At 36.4% G+C, this 27,986-nt stretch overlaps 1 protein-coding gene across 4 annotated transcripts in view; it reads right to left on the bottom strand.

Moving 5' to 3' along the window:
- Positions 1-24,274, bottom strand: part of LOC140142039 (uncharacterized) — a 45,134-nt gene extending 20,860 nt beyond the window's left edge. For all 4 annotated transcript variants that reach the window (XM_072163952.1, XM_072163953.1, XM_072163954.1 and 1 more), the window contains exons 1-4: positions 24,125-24,274; positions 13,907-14,104; positions 10,477-10,625; positions 188-363 (exon numbers count right to left, since the gene is read on the bottom strand). The gene's annotated coding sequence lies outside the window, so the exon portion shown is untranslated. The remainder of the gene's footprint in view (positions 1-187; positions 364-10,476; positions 10,626-13,906; positions 14,105-24,124) is intronic.
- Positions 24,275-27,986: the final 3,712 nt, after the last annotated feature.

Below are 27,986 nucleotides of genomic sequence, written 5' to 3'. Positions count from 1 at the left end.
TAATGCTATGGGTCTCTTGCCTAGCCATTTTGTTACGGGCTTTATGATACCCATATTTGTTTCCATTTTTGTTTTCATGCACTCTGGTATACTTGATCCGATGTCTGTAAACATGACTTCTTATTCTGTCCAAGGAATAAAAACACATTTTACAAAATTTACAAATGAATGGTTTTAAAAGTCTCACTTTCATTGTCCGTGGTAACTTGCCCTGAAGTGTATAAAGCAATCTTGCTGTCAGAACGTGAAAGATGTAGCTTGAGTCTTCAAAACCAACACAGATAGTAATGGGGACTATTTGGCTGTCTCTATTGTACACTTTCTTCCCTCAAAGGGATCATCTTTGTGAGGTCAGCAACAAATCTGAAAACAAAATGTTCAGTGAGATTACTTGGAAGAAGGTGGAGCTCAAACAAAGGTACATTTCAGATCTAAGGCCAAAAAAATTGATTTGATTGTCCTTATCCGGCTAACCCTAATCTGGAAGTTTTTTGTTTTACTGTACAAATTTTTGACCGACCCTAATTTTGGAAATTCCAGAATTTCTTTTCTGTCAAAATTGTTTAAAAAAGATGAATGAAGTGGTAAACAGTACGTAGCGAAATATTGTAACTCAAATTCTGAATACCCGGTACATATTTTTTGACCTACAGATCCGTTCTGGAGTTATTTTGCCTAAAACGATCAAATTTTTGTTCCCCAAATAGCCATGATAAATTTAAACTTCATATCTCTACACACTGATTCACTGTGTACAGGTCACTCAGAAATGTGTTAAAGTTCGGTCATTTGTGTAGCTGCATTGCTTGAATAATGACAGAGTGTCCCCTTCATTCATTGGAAAGACATAGGGGCTGTGCAATAATTATGAGCCCTGGGGGAGGGTAAAATGGGGGGGGGGGGGGGGGGCAAGAAACTTTTGGCGAGCCGAAGGGGGGTGGGCAAGCAATTTTTGGCAAGCCGATAGGGGGGGCAAGCGATTTTTGACACACATTCATGGGGCGCCTTTAAATAAAATGCTCTAAAAAGGCTTAGGAAAACAGTACTGAAATGCTTAAATATGCAAATTTTCCTGCTCGCTGCGCTTGCAACATGTATCTAGACCATTTAAGGTTTGTAAATTGGGATCCCACAAATTTGGCATGTGCAAGGGGGGCAAAGAATTTTGGCATGCCGAAAGGGGGCAAAGAATTTTTGGCATGCCGAAAGGGGGAAAGCAATTTTGGTGGGCTGAGAGGGGGCAAGCGATTTTGGTGGGCTGAGAGGGAGTAATTTTACCGGGGGGCTAATAATTATTGCACAGCGCCTTAATTAGTCTGAGATGAAGTGCATGTAGCAAATATTGTCTCATGCAGCTCACAGAATGATCATGTGCTCTGTAATGAATAATGTGGAGGATTACACATTAAAATTGAACCAATGAAGCCAACTATTATAGTCCAATCCAGGTAATGTCAGGAATTTTATGAATATGAAGTTATAATTCCAAGTTTATTTACTCAACATATCATGAAAGTATATGCGTTTATACAATGACAAAACATGTATGATTTATTTCTCACAAGCTTTGAGACACAGGATTTAATTAAGATGTCCTAATCGCATAACCGGGGTGCTAATGGACACGCTTTTAGCACCCTCTTTAGCATCTCAATGGTGGCTCCCATACGTTGCGTCAAATTTATGTTGCGTCAAATTATTGCTGTGCAATAATTATGAGCCCTGGGGGGAGGGTAAAATGGGGGGGAGGGGCAAGAAATTATTGGCGAGCGAAGGGGTGCAAGCAATTTTTCTGAGGAGAAGGGCAAAAAAATTTTGGCACACATTCATGGGGCGCCTTTTAAATAAAATGCTCTAAAAAGGCTTAGGAAAACAGTACTGAAACGATTAAATATGCAAATTTTCCTGCTCGCTGTGCTTGCAACATCTAGACCATTTAAGGTTTGTAAATTGGGATCCCAAAAATTTGGCATGCGCAAGGGGGGCAAAGAATTTTTGGCATGCCGAGAGGGGGGAGCAAGTGATTTTTGGTGGGCCGAGAGGGGGGTAGCAATTTTTGGCGAGCCGTTTGGAAATTTTACCCGGGGGGTGGGGGGCTAATAATTATTGCACAGCGCCTTAATTAGTCTGAGATGAAGTGCATGTAGCAAATATTATCTCATGCAGCTCACAGAATGATCATGTGCTCTGTAATGAATAATGTGGAGGATCACACATTAAAATTGAACCAATGAAGCCAACTATTATAGTCCAATCCAGGTAATGTTATGAATTTTATGAATATGAAGTTATAATTCCAAGTTTATTTACTCGACATATCATAAAAGTATATGGTCATTTTCACGGTAAAGGGTGTAACTTTGGATTTTTGACATTTTGATCCGTAGTGTTCTAATAAAGCCACAGAATTCCATGATTTTTGGCCACATAAGTCATCTAGTTAGCAGCTACCTTGGGTAGCATAATCCTCTTCGGGTGTTACTGCGTTCAGTTTTAGCAGACTTAAATGTACCTAATATTGCCATTTTGAAAAACTATAAAAACAGTAACATTTTTGTAAAACCCTGTGTTTTCTTCAGTTAATTCCTGGATAATTTTTCTTATCCTGAAAGTACGGTCATATGTTCAGTAAACACTGCCACATTAGATTTAATTGTGAACAGCCCTATATTTTTGAGAACCGGACTTCAAGATTTGTCGTTTCAGAGGCTTCATTTTGCGTTAACAATTGTTAACAAACTTTGTGGGTATAGCTTTGGTTCATAATTCTTGGTTATTTCTTCACTTCTTCTTGATTCATAACAGTTGATATCTTAACTTGAAATGAGTAACAAAAATTAGTCGATTTGCAAGCTTTTAAAATTTTTATAAAATCTTGACTTCAAAGAGCCGATTTTCCGTTAACTTTTTGAAGCCCCGAAACAAACTGTTCAGCAAGCTTGGGCAAATATAAATAAAAGAGCTCATCCAATCTATTTATCAAAATGTAGCAAAGTAGATCCTCAAGTCACTTGTTTTTAAATCGTGGAGATATATATCACCATTTGAAAATGGGACCCAATACAAACTTTCCGTTAACAATTGAAGCCTCCAAAACAAATGAAGCCTCCGAAACAACAATAAGGTTAATTATCATCTATGCATATCTAAATTGGTGTGTTCCATATTGATATCTGCATTGTAATTGTTACATGATATGTGCAGAATGTCATAAATTAAAAACAAAATTGATATTATGGTTAATGTTTGAAAAATATACTGATACCCAAGAAAGCCCGTTTGGAGGCTTCACATGCAAATAACACCATACTTAACAAATGGGTGAAAAAATTACCATGTTATAAATCTACAATATCTGCCGCATAGAATCATTGATTCAATACACACAAGAAAATAACAGCTTAGATGATCCCAACAGTGTTGTTTTCAAAAAAATACTTCTGCAATGTTTAACCATTGTTAACATGAAGCCTCCGAAACAAAAAAAATGACTTGCTGTGATAATTTAATTTTTGTCACAACTGAAATTCAATACTTAGAAGCAAAGCATGAAAATTGGTAATTGTGATATTTTTTACCTATTTTTTCATGTCAACTTGTAGTAGTTAGCCAAATATTTTACTTTTATGATCACCTAGCTGTGTTGTTAACTGAAGCCTCCGAAACACAAATCGCTTGAATTGCCAATTCTAAAAAATAACTCCAATTTCTGTGAAACTTGGCTGGGAGGTTCCTTTCATCAAGTTGTATTTGTACATGAAGTTAGACATTCAAATTATTTTAGGAACCCAATTAAAACTTAAAAAATATGTTTAAGGTTGGGAAATTTCCATTGCAAATGACCCTTGATGTTAAAAATTTTCAAAATTGCAATTACAGACATAGCAAAACATGGTATAAAATTTAACTTATATCTGTTGACTTACTTTGGAATGGGATTTCACATGTATTCCAGCTTTCATGTCATAATTTTCTGAGCTTATGTAAAATACATTTTTTCTTAGATTTTAACCAACATGTTATGGAAATGTCAATTTTTTTATCAGAAATCAAAAGGTTTAAGCCTTGAAACATAATTTTACTGGAATTTAAGTTGCTTCTATGTCTGATTACAGTAAACAGAAACATATTTAAGTGGTTTGAAATTTTGACCCTAAAAATCAAAAGTTACACCCTTTACTGTGAAAATGACCATATGCGTTTATACAATGACAAAACATGTATGATTTATACCTAACATACACCTAATGTAATGGCATTACTTTCACAAAAAATTACATATCATTAACTTATGGTTTGAATAAAGAAACACAAGAATGCTGAAAGAGGAACCAACACCCCTGGAAATACAGCATGTTCATTTAATACAGTAACATCACTTTTATGAGGACATATTAATAACATCACCAGCTACAGAGGGATTTTTTTCCACAATGCAAATTGATTCAGGCGAGGTGATGTATTTTTTAAACTTACATTTATGTATAAGAAGAAGTGTGAAGTCCTTATGCATTAATTATTACTGATCAGAATGATGGGATATCATCTGAGATTGAAATTTCTTGCTATAATATTATACAGTCTTCCCTATAGATGGTCTGGTCTACAAAATTTCCTCTTTAAAGGGAGTATGAAATATCAGAAAAAAACCAAGCAATTCAATGCATGTAAACCTGTTTTCTCACTATTAAAGACTAGAGGTTAACATCAGTAATGACATAAATAAATGGACATTATCTATTAGCGAGTGACCACCACTTTCTACTCACAAACATGTAAACCTGTTACATGTAGCAAGTACCGTATTCTTTTCTCACTATTGAAGAGGTTAACATAAATAATGACATAAATAAATAAATGGACATTTTCTATAGCAGGTGTCCACGCTTTCTACTCACAAACATGTAAACCTGCTAAAAATAAATATATAGCGAGTATTCTTTTCTCACTATTTCACAGGTTGACATCAGCTATGACATAAATAAACGGACATTTTCTATAGCGAATGTCCACCGCTTTCTACTCACAAACATGTAAAGATGTTAAAAATAAATATATAGCAAGTATTTTTTTCTCACTATTGCACAGCTTAACATCAGTAATGACATAAATGATAAATAAATGGATATTTTCTATAGCTTAGTGTCCACCGCTTTCTACTCACAAACATGTAAATATATAGCAAGTATTCATTTCTCACTATTGAAGAGGTTAACATAAATAATGACATAAATAAATCAATGGACATTTTCTATAGCAGGTGTCCACGCTTTCTACACACAAACATGTAAACCTGCTAAAAATAAATATATAGCAAGTAATCTTTTCTCACTATTACACAGGTTGACATCAGCTATGACATAAATAAATGGACATTTTCTATAGCGAGTGTCCACCGCTTTCTACTCACAAACATGTAAAGCTGTTAAAAATAAATATATAGCAAGTATTCTTTTCTCACTATTGCACAGCTTAACATTATCAGTAATGACATAAATGATAAATAAATGGATATTTTCTAGAGCGAGTGTCCACCGCTTTCTACTCACAAACATGTAAATATATAGCAAGTATTCATTTCTCACTATTGAAGAGGTTAACATAAATAATGACATAAATCAATAAATGGGCATTTTCTATAACAGGTGTCCACCACTTTCTACTCACAAACATGTAAACCTGTTAAAAATAAATATATAGCAAGTATTCATTTACTGATGTTAACCTCTTCAATGGTGCATGAGAAAAGAATACTTGCTATATATTTATTTTTAACAGGTTTACATGTTTGTGAGCAGAAAGCAGTGGACACTCGATATAGAAAATGTCCATTTATTTACTTATGTCATTGCTGATGTTAACCTGTTCAATGGTGAGAAAAGTATACATCCGCTATAGGAAACTTTCAATTATTTATTTACAGCATACTTGTAATAGGGAGGAAACAATCTTTGCTATATATTTTAATTGTTTTTGTCATACAGGGTCAAAGATGTCTCAAGTTTGACTTTATTATTTGACTGAATAAGCATTAATATTTGAGAATTTTTAGTCCTTTTTAGTATTGGTGCCAATTTGGCGGCCATTTTAGGTGCTATCACAGAATGACACTGATGGCTGGGATGCTTTTTCCCTTTATCTCATCTTAGAACTTGTATATTAGGCCCTAAATCAAGCCAAAAAGTTATAGTTTGGTTCAGAGTTCAGAAAAATCCCATTATAGGATAACTTATAGTCTTTTTTCAACATTTGGGGGCCATTTTGAAAATATACTGACTGTAGGGAATTATTTTTCTTTATATCAACTTGAGTTTATGCTGGGCTCTTTAATTAAGCTTAAAAGGTTAGTTTGATTCAGAAATAGTATTCAATATGGTCATTTATAGTGATTACCTGCATTTGGCGGCCATTTTGAAAATACGCTGACTCTTGGGATGTTTTATCCTTTATATCAACTTGAGTTTATGCTGGGCTCTTTAAATTAAGCTAAAAAAGTTAATTTTGGTCATTTATAGTGATTATCTGCATTTGGGGTCATTTTGGACACCATCTTGGAAAACCCCGCTTGGGGCCAGTTTATATTTTTGGGAACATCTTGATCATGTTTTGGGGTCATCTCAGGAACCTAAAAAGTTGGTTTGGTTTAGTCCGGGGGGTGTACCTCTAGCTCCCCGAGTACTTTCTGTTATTTACATTGATCTCTACGGTGTGCAATTCATTAATTGAATACAGTCAAGTCTGAAAATGTTGATTAACAACAAAATTAATTAAGAAATGAGTATTTTGAAAGTATTTTTGTCAAAGCTGAGTAAAGTTGTACATTTACATTTGCTTCTACTGAACAGCTAGCATTTCTAGCAATACATATACTAATTTAATGTGTCCCTGGCTGTAACAGCAACAGTAATTAAAACCAGGCGCGTCGCAAGCGGGGCGCCCATGGGCGCCCCACTTTTTTGCAAAGAAAAGAAGAGAAGAGAAAAGGAAAGGGAAAAAGGAGAAAAGGAGGAGAAAAAAGTTAAATTATGCGTGATAGGCACCACACATAAAACCGCTGCAGTCGGGTTGACCGGTAGTAGGTCTTATGATACCGGTATAGCTCTGCAATTATTTTAGGCATTGCCTGCGGGTCCCGGTTCCAGCACTCCGTGTATACCGCGGGTCACTCATGCTCGTTGGCGAGCTTTGAAAACACCCTTTTTAATCTCATTTCAGGATAAAAACACCCTATTTTTAGCAATTTCATTTTTTTGCCCTTCTATAATGCCATTTTTTTTTCGCTAAAACGCGCGAATAATATTTCTAATATACCCCTTTTTGATGGAAACGCATTAATTAGTGTACGGCATCCACAGTTGTATAGGCCTATGCATCGTATAATAATATTTACCTAATGTAATGTGCACCAAACGGAATAATGAAACTGAAATTGGTAAATGAATTGAATAATGAAACTACGATGATTTATACATGTGATTGGTGAATAAAGAGCACCCTTTTTTCAATTTCGCGAACAAGTGTATGAAAAATGACCCATTTTTTATTGTATTTCGCGAACATTCCCCCTCAAACACCTCCCTGCATAGTGGGTAAACAAGTGCCCATTTTCGCTTCTTCTTTCAAAATTTGCCAGTTTAGGCCCTATGTTTAACAGAATTTATAGGCCTACAATAATAGGAAAAACTACTTGTCCAATGAAAGGCTTATGTACCGTCATTTCACAAATTTTCGGCTTTTTCAAACTAAACTTTTCTCACATCAGTGCTAAAATGGTTCACCAAATCGCTTCAATTGGGTCTTCATTTTGCAAAAGTTTCTTACTTCTGAGGGGGGAACACCCTCAGACACCCCCCCCCCTGCCTAGTCGACAAACAAGTGGTAATTTTCGCTTCTCCTTTCGACATTTGTCAATTTATGTTTCAACACAATTTGTAGGCCTACAATAATAGGGATACTTGTCCACGAAATTCGCTCGAAAGGCTTCATGGGACGCTCATTTCACAAATTTTCGGCTTTTTCAAACTAAAGTGCTAAAATGGTCCAACAAATCGCTTCAATTGGGTCTTCATTTTGCAAAGGTTTCTTACTTCTTTCGACATTTGCCAATTTATGTTTCAACACAATTTGTAGGCCTACAATAATAGGGAAACTTGTCCACAAAATTCGTGCGAAAGGCTTCATGGAACGCTCATTTCACAAATTTTCGGCTTTTTCAAATTAAAGTTTTACACACTAATAGTGCTAAATGGTCCAACAAATCGCTTCAATTGGGTCTTCATTTTGCAAAGGTTTCTTACTTCTTTCGACGTTTGCCAATCTATGTTTCGAAACAATTTGTATGCCTACAATAATAGGGAAACTTGTCCACTAAATTTGAAAGGCTTCATGGAACGCTCATTTTACAAATGTTCGGCTTTTTCAAACTAAAGTTTTACACACTAATAGTGCTAAAATGGTTCAACAAATCGCTTCAATTGGGTCTTCATTTTGCAAAAGTTTTCTAACTTCTCAGGGGGGCACATCCCCTCAGACATTTCTCGTCCGCATAGTTGATGACGCTTATGCCGCTTTCATGCCATTTTTTTTTACATTTTTTAAGTGTCATATTGGGTTCGTCTATTGGGCGCCCCACCTTTATACGCCTTGCTACGCGCCTGATTAAAACATACATCTTGTTCCAGCATTTAAAAATATCAAATACATTGTACAAATGTAACTGATCGTTTCAACCCGCGTACTCGCACTGGAAGGTCTTCTCTTTGAAGTGTATTCTGACATGGGTCTTGAGACTGCCATTTTGAGTAAAACTTTCTAACAATATTCACACTGATATGGTCAGCCCTTGAATTAACCCACGGCACCCATGGCATTTTGCCGTGGATGCCCATCCCCACTGCCGTAATGCCCTCAAAATATGTCCTTTACCCAAGGCAGTCACTTGCCGTGCCCTCTAATGAAGTTGCTGTCTGTGCCCCAGCCTTGCCCTTCACTATAAAATCATCTATCTATGTTTGTGTGTGTTTTCTTCACTTTTGAGAAATTGCCTTGGTGCCCTTCTCAAATTTTCAACAGTTGCCATGATGCCCTCTTGAAATATTACAAACTACCGTGCTGCCTTGCCTTTTCAGTGAAAATCCAAGGCAATTATCAACTTGCCCTAAAAAAGTTGCTGTGCCCCTTCAGATCCTTAATTCGAGGGCTGGATATGGTTTCTCTTTTGTGTGAGTTCTGATGTGAACTTCAAGTTGCAGTATTGAGAAAAACATTTCTGACAATATTCACACTAATAAGGTTTTTCTTTAGTGTGAATTCTGATGTGATCTTTCAATGAATTGCTCTGAGCAAAGCAGGAAGGATTTCTCTTTGGTGTGTATTCTCGTATAGATGGCTCTCGAGGCTGCCATTCTGAGCAAAACATTTTTGACAATATTCACATTGATAGGTTTCTCTTTGGTGTGAGTTCTGATGTGTCTCTTGAGATCAATATTTCGTGCAAACCATTTCTGATAATATACACATGATAGGGTTTCTCTTTAGTGTGAATTCTGATGTCTTTTGAAGTAATTTTGATCTGCAAAAAATTTCTGACAATATTAACATTGATAGGGTTTCTTATTGGTGTGAGTTTTAATGTGTCTCTTGAGATAACTATTTTGTGCAAACCATTTCTGACAATATTCACACTGATATGGTTTCTCTTTGGTGTGAGTTTTGTTAATGTGTCTCTTGAGATGACTATTTTGTGCAAACCATTTTTGACAATATTCACATTGATATGGTTTCTCTTTGGTGTGAGTTCTGGTGTGTCTCTTGAGATGACTATTTCGTGCAAACCATTTCTGACAATATTCACACTGATATGGTTTCTCATTGAAGTGAGTTTTGATGTGTTCCTTGAGATGACTATTTTGTGCAAACAATTTCTGACAATATTCACACTGATAGGGTTTTTCATTGGTGTGAATTCTGATATGGGTTTTTAGGCCACCGCTCTGGCCAAAACATTTCTGACAGTATTCAAGCACTGATATGATTTTGTGTGATTTTGATGTGGCCTTTTAGTAGACTTTGCTTATAAAAGTATTTTCCACAATACTCACAAGTGTGACTAGTTCTGATATGGCAATCAAGGTTTTCTTTAGAACTAAAATATTGGTCGCAATATTTACACTGGTATAGAGATGTCTTTTGGGACTGAGCTCCAATTGGACCCAGAGAGGTTTTTTTTGTATGTGAAGTATTTCTAGAAATTATACTCCTACTGATTTTAAATAAAACACTTCCACCATTAATGCTAGAGGTCTCATTCCTAGCTATTTTGTTAAGGGCTTTGAGATACCCATATTTTTTTCCATTTTTGTTTTCGCGCACTCTGGTATGCTTGATCCTATGTCTGTAAACATGACTTCTTATACTATCCAAAGAATAAAAACACAATTTACAAAATTTACAAATGAATGGTTTTAAAAGTCTCACTTTCATTGTCTGTGGTAACTTGCCCCGAAGTGTATAAAGCAGTCTTGTTGTCAAAAGATGAAAAATGTAGCTCAAGTCTTGGAAGCAAATACAGATAGTAATGGTGACTTTCTTCCCTCAAAGGTATCTTTGTGAAGTTAGCAACAAATCTGAAAACAAAATGTTCAGTGAGATTTAAAAGTACTTGGAAGTAGGTGGAGCTCATACAAAAGTACATTGCAGATCTAAGACCAGAAAAAAAAAAAAAGATTTGATTGTCCTTATCCGCCCAACCCTAATCTGGAAAAGTTTTTGGTTTTACTGTACAAATTTTTGACCGACCCTAAATTTGGAAATTCCAGAATTTTTTTTGTTAAAAGATTGACATCATGATCAAAAAAGATTGTCAAACTGTTTCTTCACACTCAACTTCTGAATTCTTTACAGACGAATGAGGTGGTAAACAGTAACTCAGAATTCAGAAAATATATAATTTGACATACTAAATGTACCGTTCTACAGTTATTTTGTCCAAAACGATCAAATGTTTGTTCTCCAAATAGCCTTGATAAATAAACTTCATTTCTACACTTAAAAGTTCACTATGAAAATGTCAATGCTAAACCACTCAGAATGTGTAAAGTTCTGTCTTTTGTGTAGCTGTATTGCTTGGATAATGACCAAGTGTCCCCTTCATTCATGGGAAAGTCATTATTAGTCTGAGATGAAGTGCATGTAGCAAATACATGTATTATCTCATGCAGCTCACAGATTGATCATGTGCTCTGTAATGAATAAGGTGGAGGATCACACATTAAAAATGAACCAATGAAGCAAACAATTATAGTCCAATCCCCGTAATGTTATGAATTTTATGAATATGATAATTCTAAGTTTATTTACTCAACATAGCATAAAAGCATATGACTACAAATAAAACATACATGATTTATACCAAAAATATTTAATGGCATTACTTTCACACACAAAATTACAGTAAGTAGAATGCTTATAATTTGGGTTTCAATAAGAAACACTAGAATTAAGAATGCTTAAAGAGGAACCAAACACAACTGGAAATGTAACATGTCTATGTCCATTTAATAGTAGAGTAGCATCACTTTTATGAAGAGAGATTAGCGACTTCATCAGCTACACCAGGATTATATTGCACCATATCCCACAATGCAAATTGATTCTCGTGCAGGTGATGTATTTTTTCAAAACTTTTATACATTTTAGTGTGAAGTCCTTATGCATTAATTATCACTGATCAGATTTATGGGATATCATCTGAGATTGACATTTCTTGCTATGTGGTTATTGTTACAACTTATACAGTCTTCCCTATAGTTGGCATGGCCAACAAAATTCCCCTTTTATTGTGTTGGCTATCAACACCTAGTCAGGATAAACTAAGTACTGAAGATACTGGAGGTCGCCATCTTGTGCTAGTCTGATTATGGGCGCACATCACTATATGATTATGATGATATCAATACACCTTTAAAGGTTGTATACATGTATATTCTCAGTATGCCTGTTTGGTACCAGGATGTGAACTTGATCCTACATAGAGTCCACTTCCAAGCCTAGTGAGAAAGCAAAATAGGCAGTCTCCATCCTACATCCAGGTTACAGCATCAAGACCACCTCTTTGTGGTAGCCTTGGACCTAGGACGTGGTAACGATACCAAATTGCCTAGTGAGAATGTGTTTACACATAGTATGTGGACTCAGTCCACTTACACCAGAAATACATAAGCTGTTATAATACAACCTTTCAAACTCAGTTATTTATGAAAGAAAATGAACCAAGGTACACCAACTTGACGTGGGAAAACAAGTAAAACACAGCGTACAGTACACAGTACGCATATGGGGGACAAAAACAGCAAATGTAAGCATTAGAAGTAGGTTACATTTAATAGCCAAAAATTACCAGTACCAAGGCCCACAGAAGTGCTCAGCTGCAAAAGCAACAGGGATCAATTGGAATACAAAAGTGCACTAGAGCAAGTGATGAAAATCACTGTGCACAATAAACCAATTGTGTCTGCTTATGTGCACAGTGACTTTCATCACTTGTTCTCCACATCGATCCATGTTGTTTTTGCAGGTTTAGGACTTCTGTGGGCCTTGGGAATTTTATTTATTTCTAATGCCCACATTTGCTGTTTTTGTCCCCACTCTGTGTACTGTCTAGTCTGTATTTTACTTGTTTCCCATGTCAAGTTAGTGTACCTTGCTCTTTTTCTTTCCATTTGTTTGTATATTCAACTTGAACAAGAGGATATCTTGAATTTCAAGGTATCTTCTTATTCACACTGATAGAGTTTCTCATTGGTGTGAGTTCTGATGCGTCTCTTGAGATCAACATTTTGTGCAAAACATTTCACATTGATAGGGGTTCTCTTTGGTGTAAGTTCTGATGCGTCTTGAAGTTACTTTGATCTGCAAAAGATTTCTGACAATATTTACATTGATGATTTCTCATTGGTGTGAGTTTTGATGTGTGTCTTAAGATGACCATTTTGTGCAAAAGATTCCCGACAATATTCACACTGATATGGTTTCTCTTTGGTGTGTGTTCTGATGTGTCTCTTGAGATTATTATTTTGTGCAAAAGATTTCCGACAATATTTACACTGATATGGTTTCGCTTTGGTGTGCGTTCTGATGTGTTCCTTGAGATGACCGTTTTGTGCAAAACTTTTCTGACAATATTCACATTGATAGGGTTTCTCTTTGGTGTGAATTCTGATGTGTACTTTGAACGAACTTTGATCTGCAAAAGATTTCTGACAGTATTTACATTGATAGGGTTTCTCATTGGTGTGTGTTCTGATGTGTTTCTTGAGATGACCATTTAGTGCAAACCATTTCAGACAATATTCACATTGATAGGGTTTCTCTTTGGTGTGCGTTCTGATGTGTACCTTGAGATTACAATTTCGTGCAAACCATTTCTGACAATATTCACATTGATAGGGTTTCTCCTTGGTGTGAATTCTGATGTGTCTTTTGAAGTTACTTTGATCTGCAACAGATTTCAGACAATAATCACACTGATAGGATTTCTTATCGGTGTGAGTTTTGATGAGTCTCTTGAGACCATGACTTTGTGTAAAACATTTCTGACAGTTTTTCTCCTTTGTGTGAGATCCAATGTGTGATCTCAATGCATTGTTCCGAGTAAAACATTTCAGACAAGTGGGAGTTCCAATGTGTCTTTTATTTTGATGAGAATGGACATATTTAATCATATGTCTGTCAATATGAGTTTTCAACCTCTCCAATGAATGTAGGTGGATTTTACAAAATTTACAAGTAAATGGTTTTAAAAGTTTCATTGCCATTATTTTGTTATCAATATCTACAAATTGCATAATTATATAGTGAGCTTAAGAAGAAGCTAGCAACAAGCATGCAAAGACGTAGTTTAAATTACCATTTATAGTTGCATATCCACCACTTAAACAGTCTGTTTGACAAAGATGTCATCAGTGAATCAGCAAGCAAGACAGGTAACCCCAGGCAGGAACAGGTGATGTATCATTCCAACAACATTACACCTCCTGTAGTTGAAATTAGTTCTGCTGATACTTTCCAACTAAATGATGGTACATTGTACATCCATGCATACAATCTGAAATGTCAATATATTTTATTTTTATTAGGATTATAGCCCTATTTATTTTAAAGTACCGTAAACCGGGGCTACTTTGCCACATTTTTTGGATGTTGTGGTGCGCCCTCTTTTTATGTTTGCATGAATTGTTACATATAGGTGTTATTAGGAAAGCTATATGCCAGTGCATTTGGCATATGTAGTATGAAAACATTTGGGGCACCCTGTGTCCCATTTTTTTAAAAAAACATTGGGTGGCAAAGTAGCCCCATGGGTCGGGGCTACTTTGCCAGACCTATTTTGAAGCAAGTTCAACCTTTGATTAAGGCTTCTTTGCCACCCTTTGGGTCTTTTAAATATAACAGGAATGACAAAACACCTATCTGAACACATAGAATTGTCAATACATTGGGTGGCAAAGTAGCCCCATGGTACTGATGTGATATGACCTGAAATAATAAGAACTATTAGTATGGATAACTCAGGAACACCCTTTGAACCATTTAACTTCCAGATTTCATTCTGGTTTGAAGGGTATTCCAGAATTAATCTATAAATCTATTCAAAACTGTCAGTGTAACATATGAATTAGGGTGGCAAAGTTACCCCGGTATGGGGTGGCAAAGTAGCCCCCAACACTTCACAAGGCTGTGAGGGTACAAATCTACAGGTTGAGGGTTTTGATATTTTATCTCAGTAGTAAGGACATAATAAAGTATCAAATTATACATTGGGTGAATTTGTAAAGTCAGTACTTATGCGGCTGTGGGGTCGATATTTCATAAAATATGAAAACGTGTAAAAAACCCAAATTTTCAAAATGATTTTCCAAAGTTACTAACCACCATATACATGAACTTCTTATGTACAGGTATATGGCATATAATGTATTTTCACATGGGCAAATTGGAATCCTTGTGTTATTTTTGTGTACTCTGCACTAAAGGCATATATCATTTTACCGGTCGGGTGGCAAAGTTACCCCGGTAGTGGCAATGTAGCCCCGGTTTACGGTACTAACAGTCCGGGCTCCCCGGGCCAGGCTCTTGCCAAGGAAACTTAATATGATTAGCAAAGTTGCTAATCAAATCAGAATTTTGATTAGCATTTTTTCATTATTTCTATTCTATTTAGGCACAAACGAACTACCCCCATTCACGCTGTACAAAGTTAGAAGTAAAGGAGCCGGTTAGCACGCCAGGCACCACAAAGCATGCAAAGTGCATAGCATCGGAATTTTGGTGATCCCCGTCATCTTACCGTTTGAGGCAGTATCGCGCTGCTCATTAAATATTCATGAACCCAATCACGTCACATTCACATGGTCTTAATCGGTAGCTCAGAGTGGTTGGGATTGACCAGGCATGTTTTTATGAATGAAAATATGACCTTAACAGGGGTCAGGCATTAGCATATTCATGTGGGTTTTTTTTTCCAAGATGGCTCCCGGGACTCGCGGTGAACAGGCTCAACAGCCAACACGGGTGAACAACATCATTGCAGACTCATTTTCATGCTGATTTTATGTTTGAAAGCCATTTTTTCTTGTTTCTGGTAAATAATGAAATTTTTGCAAATAATGAAAAAAATATGCGGTAGGTTTTGGAGCATGCGAGCGGTGGATGCAAATCTACTACCGTATTTTTAATTCCCATAGCCTACATGTAAAGTTGAAAATCTAGTTGCTAACTTGTTTAAAGTGTAAGTAGAGTATAAGTTATGTACCGGTACACTGTGACAGTAAAATGTATGTATTAAAAGCAAAGATATTCAGTAACTAAAAACTAAAAACAAGTCATATCAAATTATCATATATGGTCACATTTTTTAAGTTGGTACCCCATTGGTGCACATTTGGAAATTTGGTTGAAATCACCTCCTTTTGCACCTTTTTGGTTATATCTCAAATGCAGTTCAAGAAAAGTATGTAAACCCATACATTTCTGGAAAGCTTATGTTTCAAGGATTGCCAATACATAAGTTAGCATTTGAATATACAGGGTGATCGATAGGTAATATAGGGTGTAACAAAATAATTTCACACAAAAAGTTGAATAGTATTATGCCAATCTCATCATTTCCCAGTATGTAGTAACTGAAATTAATTTTTATTTTAAGAAAGTACACAGTTTGCCCTTTCTAAAAATACAACATTTGTATCAATTGATTATCTGTACGATCACTATACAGGGTGTGCAAAAAAGCGAACATAATATATTATATGATATATATGTAATCACACTGAAGTAGCTCAATATCCTAAGATTACTGACTAAAATCTCAGTTTTTATGCTGCATTATGATAGTTTGAAAACAGAATGTGCTCATATGACATGAAACTCTGATAAAATGATTGCTTATTATACAGGGTGTGCCAAATTTTACCATATACTGTGTGAAATGCTATTCTTGAGTGGCCAAATTCCTAGCAGAAATGTTGACAGTTAAATCTACCACTTGAATTCTTGTTATATTTGCATTGCTTATAGTATTCAAGTCAATTCCACAGATTTCATGTGTATTACAAATGAATAGAAGCTAATAGAACATTATAGGGTGTGTCAAAATTATACATTTACTGACTAAATATAGCTTGCATGTTATGGCCTATAAATATGTACAAAGCATGATGGCGATGTTCAAGTACACTTTACATGTACCGTACCTAAAGACAGAGAATCAAGAATGAATATTCATGTACATGACATGTACTACAAGCAATTGTTGAATCACTTTCTCCATCTAACAATGCTATCAATGTTTCATACAGGGTGATGATAATTGGCAAAAGTGTGCTCTGTTGCGACATACATCTACTAATATAAGAACGTGTACATGTACAATGTAGGCCTATACCCCCCCCCTACTTCATGAAAATGTTTCATTATAAAGTATTAAGGAAATACTACAGAGTGTATCTGTATGATCAGCATTGGACAACAAGAACTCAATCAACTCATCTCTATTTTGAGTCAAAGTAACAGCACTGTAGAATAGAAGCTAATAGATCAAGCTTGCATATACAGTACAATTGCATAGTTTCTTCCATTCTTTGACTAATTAGGAGTAATTAAGTGACAGCTATAATTAATTAAAGCCCCTGATTAATGGAAATGGTTGTGATTCTTTTGAAGAAATTAATATTCTTTCATTTAAGTTTTTGTTTGAATTCCTGTTATGCCTTAAAACATATTTTACAAAGAAAAAACTTGTAACACGCACAGTCACCCATAGGAAATGTGCATACCCTCACACCCACCACCCTCACACCCACCACATCCACCCCTGACTAATTAGAGTTAATGCTCTGCTGTAATTAATTGGTGTACAGGATCTATTTTTTTGTTTGTGGTACTTTTAGACAAATAAATAGGCTCTCATTTAAGCCCAAATGTGCATCCCTGCTATGCTTAAAACATTTTTTACGAGGGAAACATTCAACACATGTCACCGAAAATGTGACAAATCCACCTTTTTGGGGGTACCAACTTAATATATGTGACCATATGCGTGCCGAATTCAGCACACTTTAGTAATGCCAATCAAAGTAGACTCGCTTGCCAGTCCTATATACGCCGTACCTATGTATATTGAGGACTGGCTTACGCCATTTTGGATGTCAATGGGAAATACACACTTAACGATTTGCGCCGGTTAGAAACTTGAAAAAAAATCTTTAAAATTTCATCAATGTATATAAAAGTGGTACTAACCGATTGTGCTTGCTAATTTAAGACTCGGTTGAAACAAAATTAAGGATCGAAAGCATTTTAGTGTCCAAAAGGCAAAATTATCGTCAAAGTTCTGCGAAATCGGAACCCTTGCGAAGGGTTCAGAATTGAATCGAACGAAAATATCCGATCTTTGCGATCAAAAACACAAAATTACAACTTTAAACATACTATTGGCAAAAGACATTATTACCAAACAATACAGAATAGAAAATTTGACATCATTTTCTCAAAATATTGAAAAATTTGCTCACTAGACAACGAAAAAGTACGCAATCCAATTCCCGTTCAAACGCGTGAGAAACTGAAAGTGCGATAATCGTGACTAAATCAAAGTGTCAGTGTTCGATTTACCTGGATTAGCGTAGCAAAATGCTACTCACAATTTTGTAATTGCTACTCAAATCTGAAAGTGAGTAGCATTTTTTGCTACACATAAAAATATACGAAAATCGATCACTGGCCACTGACTTGAACTGAAAATGGAACATTCAGGATTAGCATGTTGCAAAATGCTACTCACAATTTTGGAATTGCTACTCAAATCTGAGAGTGAGTAGCATTCTTTGCTACACAAAAAAATATACGAAAATCGATCACTGCAAAGTGTTTGTGTACAGTGTGTTCATGATTCTTCTTCTTCTTCTCGGATACTGCTTAACGTCCCAAGTGGAATAAGGCAAGCAGGAATTTGCGCATGCGTGTGATTTTCTTAGTCTCTTATGTTGCTTTCCTTTGCTTTGAAGTAGCTGTGTAGTGCTTCCTTGAATTGTTCAGTGCTGGTGATTTCAGTTCTTCTTCTTCTTGGTTGAGTCGGTAGATACAGATTATTAGCTGCAGTTCACCAACTTTTTGGGTCATGGTCGCGGATATATGGTGCGTGTCTGACGGTGTCTCTATCTAATTGTTCTGTTTGGTTGACTGTTGAGCCGGTTCTTGAAGCTATCAATTGTGCTTGCCTTGATTGTTTCTTCTCCTGTTATGTTCCACTCCCTAATTGCTCTTGGAAAATAGCTGTACTTGTATGTGTTGAGTCTTGCATAAATTGGTTTATAATTGCTGCTGTTCTTCTTCCTGGTTCTTGTTTTTTTTATTTGCTCCATATGGTCGTTCTTGTTTATGCCCACCATGTTGTTTGTTATCTTATACATCATTGCTAGTCTTGCTTGCTTCCTTCTATCTTCCAATAAATCCCATCCTAACTCCTGTATCATCTTGGTCACACTACTTCTTTGCTTGAAGTCCCCATGCAAAATCTGGCAGCCTTACGCTGCACGGCTTCAAGTTGATTTATTGCTCCATCCTGGTATGGCCCCCAGACTGTGCTTGCATATTCGAGTATTGGTCGCACTAAAGCCATATATGCAGTTTCTTTAACTTCCTTGGTGCAGAACCATAGGTTTCTTCTGAGACAACCAAGCACCCTGTTTGCTTTAGAAATTGTGTTTTTCCTCTGTGTATTCCAATTGAGCTTGTTATCAATTTCTATTCCCAGGTATGGGTGCGATGACACTTCTTGCAGTTTTTGCTGGCAAAAAGTATAATCCATATCCGGAGGTTGCATCTTGTTGCTAATTTTCATTATGTAGCATTTTGCTGCATTAAAGGACATTCCCCATCTATTCTGCCATTCTTCAAGCTTTCTCAAGTCATCTTGAAGAGTTTGAAGGTCCTGCTGTGTTTTTTTTTTTGTGTAGATGACACAGTCATCCGTGAACATTCTTGCCTTGTTTGCAAGGTTATCTGGAAGATCATTTATATAGATCAAAAAATCCAGTGGTCCTGTGACTGTACCTTGTGGTACGCTGGAAGTGACTTGCTTGGTTTCAGATGTGATCCCATCGCAAACAACTCTTTGTGTTCTTTCTGTTAAAAAGTGACGTATCCATTTTTGCAGATTCCCTCGGATTCCGTAGAAATCTAGCTTACTAAGCAGACGTTCGTGCGGCACTTTATCGAATGCCTTTTCGAAATCTAGAATAGCCATGTGTACAGTTTCTCCCTCTTCCATACTTTTTGTCAGATCATTCAATGTCAGTATTAACTGGGTCTCTGTTGAATGCTTGGCCCGGAAACCATGCTGGTTATCAACTAGAATATTATGCTCTTCCAGATGATCCATGATGTGCGAATGCACTATGTGCTCTAATATTTTGCACACAACACTTGTTAAGGAGACAGGTCTATAGTTACTTGGTTTAGCCCTGTCACCTTTTTTTTATATAGGACATATGTCTGCCTGTCTCCACTGTGTTGGAAGAAAACCCTCATCTATAGACTGCTGAAATAATTTGGTGAGAACCGGAGCCAGTTGCTCTGCCATCATTCTCAACATCCACGGGAATATTCCATCTGGACCCGGTGCTTTATTTGGTTTGAGTTTCAGCAGTTGCTTCTTGACTCCTTCCTCATGAATGACCAAATTCGGGATATTTGTTATGTTGCTTTCCCCAAGTGACGGATGTGACTTTTATCCTCTTGCGTGAATACACTGCAGAACTGGTTGTTGAGTGCTTCCGCCTTTTCCTTGCTGTCTGTTAAAAGTTTGTTGTCAACCTTCAGGTCTGCCACTCCATTATCTTCTTTCCTCAAACTTTTTATGAAAGTCCAGAAAGCCTTAGGATCTTCCTTGACCGCTGACCCCAGATCATTATTGATATACTCCCATCTTGTCTTATTGAGAGCTCTTCTACATTCCTTTTGTACTCCCTGTATGTCTCCCAATCTTTTGCTTGGCCACCTTGCTTTGCCTTGTTGTACAGCCTCTGTTTCCTTCTTGTTCTTCTCCGACTCTTTCTGTCAAACCATGGTAGATCATTTCTTGTTGATTTCACTTTAGTAGGAACATTTTCTTCCACCGTTCTTTTGATTTCCTTTTCAAGATGATTCCATTTGTCCTGCACCGTCAAGTCATCAAGATCTGCAAAGGTCTTTTGGTATTCTCCCATTTCTTGTCTGATCTTCTCTTCATTGGCTTTTTTCCTGATGTAAATTCTTCTCCTGGGTTGTTTGGGCGTTTAATAACAAGGTTCAGAACAGTGCTTACCATGTCATGATCTCCCACGCCAGGTTCCACTTTGGTGTGATTGACAATGTTGGTATTATTTGTGAAAACTAAGTCTAGGATGCTGTCTCCCTAGTTGGTTCTGTAACCATCTGCTGCATATTGTATTGCACTGACAGATCCAACAACTTCTCTGCAGCTGCTTTAGATGCATAGTGATCTGGTATCACTGTATTTGTTTCCCAATCAATGTTACCTTGGTTAAAGTCTCCTGTCACTATTATGTCACAAGTCCTTGGTTTTGCATTAATCTTTTCAATAGCTTCCCTCATGCCATCAATCTGTGTTATGTCCGAGTGATTTGGTTTATAAATAACACCAAATATTATTGGTCTCCTCCCTTTAATGTTAACTTGACACCATAGGTTTTCCCCTTCACTTTCTAGATCTAACTTTCTAGAAACTGCAAGGTCTTTCCTGTATACAAGCAGAACTCCTCCATGACTGTCCCTTTTCTGTCACGCCTCAAGATCATATAACCTTGTGGCACTATTTCTGTGTTTAGGATATTTCCATTTAACCACGTTTCGGTACCAACTATGATGTCCGGTTTGTAATCCTCCACTATTGCATACCATTCAGCAATCTTGTTTTTATGCTCTGAAAATTGATTGTAAGGAACTTCAGATTGTTTTGATTCTTCCTCACTTTTGTTGGTGAGGAACAAGTCCGATTAGTCTGATTTCCTCCACTTTCACGACTTGGTGAACCTAAGCTGCTATCTGCTTCGCTCGAGCTGCAACCAGATGTGTCAGGGCTGTTATCTTTTGTTTCAATATAGTCACAAATTGGGCACACATAAGCAAATGTGGTACCCATAAGTCTGTCATAGTCCATATTGTCAATTCCACCACAATGATTGTGTGTCCAGGAGCCACACTTATCACAATCCATGCCTCTTTGGCCATTTAGAACTGGGTCTTGGCACATAGTACATGGGGCTGCACAGTTGTTGCAATACCATTCTTTCTCACTACACCTCCACTGTTTGTAATCCTTCATCGGCATTGCAATGCAGGTAATATGCGTTCAATATCTGCAGTCACTACACTGAACTCTCAGTTTTCTATCTGTTCCTCCTCTATTGCAAATTTGGCAAAAGTAGTCACAACCCACTTCTTTTTGTATTGTTGTATCTGGATCTTGACTCTTCGTGCGCGGAATTGCGCAGTTGCTGCAATACCAGTCTTTCTCATTACACCTCCACAGTTGGTAATCTTTCACCGACATTCCAATGCAGTTGATATGCGTCCATTCTCTGCAATCGCTACATTGTACTCTTAATTTCTTATCCATACCTCCGCTTATTGCAAATCTGACAGCAGTAATCTGTAGGCCCTGGGTTTACACTAATATCTCCTGCCAAGATGATGATTATGAAAAGTCCCAAATGACTTTTGGCTTTCGGTAGCATTTTTGCTCTCCTATAGTTATATTTCAAACCTGTCATATTCACAAACAAGGATGCATGATCCTCACAATCTACCCTTAGACTGTTGAATTCTGTTTGAAGAACCAAACCAATACCAATACCCAATTTCTCTTTCTTCCCTCTTCCTTCTGTCCGTTTCACAAGCAAGACTAACAAGATGAAGTAACTCACCACTCTTTGCACCTTCATACTTGGTTGTAGGTAACAATCTATTTAATCCGGTAGATGGTCTGATGACTTATGTAAAAGTCTTTGGTTGAAATCCAATACCAGTGATGGTAGATACTGTTGGGTGATCAGCTATGTTTTTATATTTATCACAAACAAAGTCACAAAATAAATTACGTACTCAATAAAAAAGCTCTCTTCACCCGAAATTCCAAAGTTAATTCTCCACTTCAGTTTGGTATTCCACTACGTAGTAGAGAGCACTCGGCTGCACATGTATTTTATAAAAACATCAATTTGACTTCACTGTTGCACCAAACACAAAGAGCACTGTTTATAAAATATCACATCCATAAATAGTTCAGCTAACTGCATACACATCAATATTAAAAAGTTAAAAGTTAAAACCATCAAACACACTGGTAATTTCTAGTTCAATAAATTGCACTGCTTCTGGTATCCTCCGATGATGCAAGCACTCCAGTGATTGCACTCACTTAATTTTTGTTTGGCGTTCTACTATTTCTACACATTGACATCGAATGTAAACAATAAAAGTTGATCACGATTACTTAAAACATCAAGTTCAATATCTGCACTGCATGTACTCGTAATGTCCACGAATACATATACTGCTACTCTGGAACGGGTCCTGTTGTTCTTCTGCACCGCCAATACATCTAATTTTACTCATGGACGTAAATATCAACAAATATTCACTGCACCAGTTTCACATTAATTTTGCACTGTCTTCATAAAACATACACTTAACATCAAGTTCAATATCTGCGCCTTCCTGTTGTTTTATACTGCTACAGTCGTATTCTGCTTGTCGTCTGCTACATACACTTCGCTGCTGAATGTGCACATCAAAACACAAGTATCGGAAATGTTTATTGCACTTTCTATACTACTCACTATGTAAACGAAACACTACTTATGTTGTGTGGGAGGTCATTCCAGTCTCTCACAGTTCTCGGCACATATGAGTACTTGTAAATGTCGGTGCGTGTTTGGTGCTGGGTGAATGATCGTGAATTAGATCGCCGAGTAAGCCGTTGAGCCGGTAACAAATAGGTAACCTAGGCAAACCTTTAGTTAACACATTTACTAGTAAGTTTAATTCGCCGAGACCGGGCCCCAACACAATGCATATTTACATAGAAATTTGAATTTTTTCGAGAATAGGTGGGTGAAGGAAACCTACATAAATATGTTTTCTATACTTCACTTGACCCAAATATATGATTTTTATGGTGATAATCAAGTCGCACATGGAATTTTAGAGGATTTTGATAGCAGTTCCATTAAAAAAAGCTGCTATCGCCATGAGACTAAGATCTAGAAACACCCCGAAATGCCGTTTTGGGGAATTTTGCTAGCTGAATCTTTTTTGATGAAAGTCAATCTTTGACAAGATGTAACTTTGCTACGGAAAGTGCTATGAAAAAAAAGGTTTTCAGTTTTGGCTTAGTTTACTCAAGGGCTTTAATTTGATATATAAAACGATGCAATTTGATGTCAAATTTGAATTCACCTAGTATACCTATAACAAATACGAGTGAACTGGCAGTGCCAGGTGGCCCCCTAATGATTTGTGCAAGAATCATTGATTGATTGATTAGAATCTTAAATCTTTTTACCTCAATGACAACTACGTTCGGTTTGACTTCCACCTGTTGAAATGTTATTTTAACCATGTAAACGACGTCAAAGAAGTAAAGTACACAATTTCCAACAAGCAATTTTTCACGTTCAGAGATTCGCCATTGTTTATCACTTTCGATAACTTAAAATGTTCCTATTTCAATAGGAGCACCTTCGCACCCAAGCGCAGAGGTCCACCGACGTGACAAACAGTGGTGTATAAACATCCGGATTCATGGAGGATAGCACTTTTGCAGTTAGGGGTGGTGCAATAATTTTGTGTACCCCGTCCCCCGGGGTGGTGAATTATAGGGGCAAAGATTTTTGGCAGGCCAAAGAAGAGGGGGGGGGGGCATTTTTTGGCAGGTCGAAAGCCGGGGGGGACAGCGCCTGAGTCGGATCTTTGGCACAGATATTTTGGGCCATAAGGGAGTGTTCATTAATACTTTGGTAGGAGGGCTGGTCTTCCTCAAATTTTTCGCTCTAAAACTTTTTTGACCCGGCCCCCCTCGCCGATGGACCGCTATTATAAAACTTTTTGACCCCTCTTTGAAAACTTTTTAACCCCCCCCTTAATATCGTATAACAAACATTATACTTACGTGTTGTTCAGTGGTGTGATATGTCACATGTCATCTATCTGTAGGCCTAGGCCTATCTGTCATTACACGTCAGGCCTACAATCATCATGTTGTCGCATACGTTGTCGATGTCGCGTCGGTCATATGACAAGGGGCCGGGCCGGAAAATGTTTGAAACATTGAGGGAGGCAAATGTTTGAAACATTCCCGGTGGGACAATTGCGCATCATGAAATACAAGCGCAAGGAAATTTTCATTTTATACATCAGGGTGTGTATCTGATTTTACAGGGATAAATGAAATAGACGATTTATTTGGATATTAATTTATGCAAAAAGCTAAAATGGTCAAATACCCGGTATGAGATTAATTTGGTCACGCAAATGTACAAAGGTCAGTTTTGGCCCCCAAAGACCGTAGCACCTGGGCATGTGCCCACTCTGCCCTATGGTAAATCATGGGCCTATGTGTACAAAATAATTTTGCAATGAGAAATAGTAAACTGAAGTGTGCAGTTTACGTGAAAAAAATCAATTTATTTGCAATATTTTCTTGATTTAGTCATGTTTGTAGCCTACTTTGAAGAGGTATAAAATTCTATGATAAAAAAAAGTGCCAGTATTTCTTAGACCAACCCAGATGTTGCATGTTGCTGATCATCTTTAATGTTATAATTATATTAATTTGAAAATGAATAGATATGTGTACACTAAGTGCCATCATTTTTTCAAACATAAGCACTGAAAACCCAAACTTGTCCATGTTAAAAGTGATAGAGGGTCTCGCGCGCGAAAAGTTTTGGTTTTAAAGTGGAAAACTTTTTTGCCCCCCCCCCCCCCTTTCCTACCACCTAAAACTTTTTGCCCCCCCTCTTTTATGGTCCAAACTTTTTGGCCCCCCTCCTTTTTACCAGCCCCCGCCCCCCCAAGTAGGCTATTTTTGAACACTCCCTAACACCCTAAAAGGGTGTATAAAACATTATATGTTCAAATATGATAACCTTTTGGGCAGTTAAAAATCTTTGCCCTATAATTCAAATAAAGTGAAGTACGGTTAGAACTTAAAATTACGAGAACGTCCACTTTTTGCTGCACTTTTGCGCAAAGTTGGTTAACTGAGAACAAAGTACCAAATTGAAATAACTCAAAACAATATTGAAGTACCAGTAACGAGTTACATCAACTCAACTAATTGGTTCTTTGAACCTTGTTTATTTTTCTAAGTTCCCTGAGTTCCCTGGCATTACTTAAAAAGTTGACGCAACGACTTACATCAACTTTTTAAGTAATGCCAACAAAGTTGATTAGTTGACGGAACTTTTGAGCTTTTTCAGCATTTTTTAAGTTCGGATAACCGAATGAATTTTGTTTTGGCAACTTTTACACTATTTTTGAGTTGTCCAAACTTACTCCTTTTGAATTGCGCCAACAAGGCGAACAAGTCATTTCTATGAGTGTGGTTATTTTGGGAAAATTTGCGATCGGACGTAAAATGCGCGATTATACCCAAAATGCGCAAATGTCGGCGTTTTTTGCACATCACGCATTATCCATACCTTAATGTTGGTTTTTCTCTGTTAATTTAACACGTTTTTCGTTATATTTAATATCCCGTTGAGTTTGAATTCGTCCATAAAATTTGGAAGTGTCGGTTTGTAAACTTAAATTTCGTCTTTGGTCAAATATATTGATATTTTGATCAAAAATATTCATACAATGTTCATTTAATCATCGTCCAAATGTACTTAAATTTCGTCCAATGTAGGGGTTATCAACTTAATGTGTAAATATATTTCGTCTTTGATCAAATCTTTTCATATTCGGGAGTAGTATAAGGGTCAGACCCTTATACTACTTTCGGGTCATTTAATTTCGTCTTTAGCATCATCCCAGCAAACACAAAATGTTTTCGACATCATTCGCAAAAGGTTATAAAAGGTTGTCAGAAAACGTTTAAATGTCGGGTTATATAAAGGGTATATTAAGAGTATAAAACGTTTTCATAACCTTAAAAAACATTTTTTGATAGTCTACTGCTCAGCAAACAAAAATATTTTACAGAAAACGTTTAAATGTCGGGTTATATAAAGGGTATAAAAACGTTTTAAAAACATTCCAAAAACATTCTTGAAAACTTGATACAAAACATTCTAAACAGAATGTTATTTTGGTTTGAAAAAATATTTTGCGAAAAATGTTTGCCCAAAATATTTTCAATAACGTGTTAAAAACGTTTTCATGACCTTTATATAACCCGACATTTAAATGTTAGTAAAAGGTTTTGAAAAAAAAACATTTTAAGAACATTTCTGTGTTTGCTGGGTTCAAATATTTTAACATAATGTTATTTAAGTATTGACACAATATTTGGCAGAAATGTTTGCAAAAATAGTTTACAATAACATTTTTTGAAAACATTTAAAAATATTGTTGTGTTTTCATACAAAACGTTTTAAACGTTTTCATGACCTTTATATAACCCGACATTTTAATGTTATTAAAACTTTTTTACCTAAACCAAAAGCCAAAATATAACTTATTTAAAATGTTTTTAAAACGTTTTTGTGTTTGCTGGGATAGCATGTAGAAGTAGGCCTACATATTTTCTTTTTTCTTTCAGTCTTTTTATTTTTCTTTCTACTTATATAGGCCTATATATTTCATATTTCTTTTTTTTTTCCTTTTTTTTTTTCCTTTTTTCTTCTCATTTTTATATCATTATATATTTCAAACGTGGTTGTATGGCCCTCTTTGTCTCGCTGTCATATTATTGTGATAAATGAAATTTAGACACGCATGTTCGGATCTATATCAGCAAGGTCAGAACTCAAGACCAGTGGTTCAAATCTAAGCTACTGAATCCAAAAATGAAGGCCTACAATCCATTATTATATGGACGACTTGTTTTGACCAAAGCATGAAAATGAATGAACAAAGACTAATTAATTATATTTGTGCAAGTACTCTCGATCTCCATGCAACAGGCGAGACAATTTCAATGCGTTCTAGGACGAAATTAAATGAACATTGTACTAATCCTTTTGATCAAAATATGAATTTATTTACCCAAAGACGAAATTTAAGTTTACAACAAATAGACACTTCCAAATTTTATGAACGAATTCAAACTTAACGGGATATTAAATATAACGAAAAATGTGTTAAATTAACTGAGAAAACCTATAATTATGCACTAAACAACTAGGCCTAAACATGTAAGTGTACTTTATATACAGCCTTGATTTGCTAAGAAATGTCGGAGCAGGGCACATGATATA

This window comes from Amphiura filiformis, chromosome 20 (assembly GCF_039555335.1).
Source record: "Amphiura filiformis chromosome 20, Afil_fr2py, whole genome shotgun sequence".
Classification (NCBI taxonomy): Eukaryota; Metazoa; Echinodermata; class Ophiuroidea; order Amphilepidida; family Amphiuridae; genus Amphiura; species Amphiura filiformis.
Note: the sequence above shows the minus strand (reverse complement) of the source record. Positions and strands in the feature narration are given on the sequence as shown.